Genomic DNA, 705 nt, shown 5'->3' with positions numbered 1-705 from the left:
AAGTTTACTGTTGAAAAAGGGGAGCTTGGAGCTGATTTTTGTGGACTGAGACCACCCCCTGCTTGCCAGTCATTAGCAATAACACTTCTGGGTCAGGGTTTTAGCCCATTTCACACTTACGCTTTGGCCATCCTCGAGGGTGTAACACAGAACCATCAAAAATACTCTCTACATTACCTGTGGCTTTTGGTCATCTGCTAAACTCTTCTTAAGCAACTCACATTGCAGTCAAATTTCACTAAATTTGTCCATATTTTCTTTAGGATGAATTGCATTCAGTTTTTGCTTCATCCTGGGGAAAATGAGTGTCTTGGAGAAGCCAAATTCATATATGATTACCAATGATTGTCCTGACTTTGCTCAAATCCATTGCAACTGCTCAGCTCCACTGTCTCTACCCATCATGATGAACCTAAAAGGGAGACAGGGTAGATGGACACATCCTCTGTTGGGAAATTATCATCCAGCACACTTAGAAACTCTCATGAGACTTGACTGTGGCCTGCAGGCAATCTCCACAGATGTGTCCCAGAATTAAATTATCTATGCAAATACAGTTTTCTTTTCACACGTTGCAAATTAGCCCGTAGAGAGAGATCCGTGCTGGGCCTCGTTTGATGAGGCAGTCAGGTACACAGAGGCTTGCACACCATGCTCCCTCTCGGGCTTTCCTGATCTACATAGTCTGCTCCAGTCCCCGCTGTA

Source organism: Prinia subflava, chromosome 3 (assembly GCF_021018805.1).
Source record: "Prinia subflava isolate CZ2003 ecotype Zambia chromosome 3, Cam_Psub_1.2, whole genome shotgun sequence".
In the NCBI taxonomy this organism is placed as follows: Eukaryota; Metazoa; Chordata; class Aves; order Passeriformes; family Cisticolidae; genus Prinia; species Prinia subflava.
The sequence above is the reverse complement of the archived record's forward strand: the minus strand, read 5'-3'. Positions refer to the sequence as shown.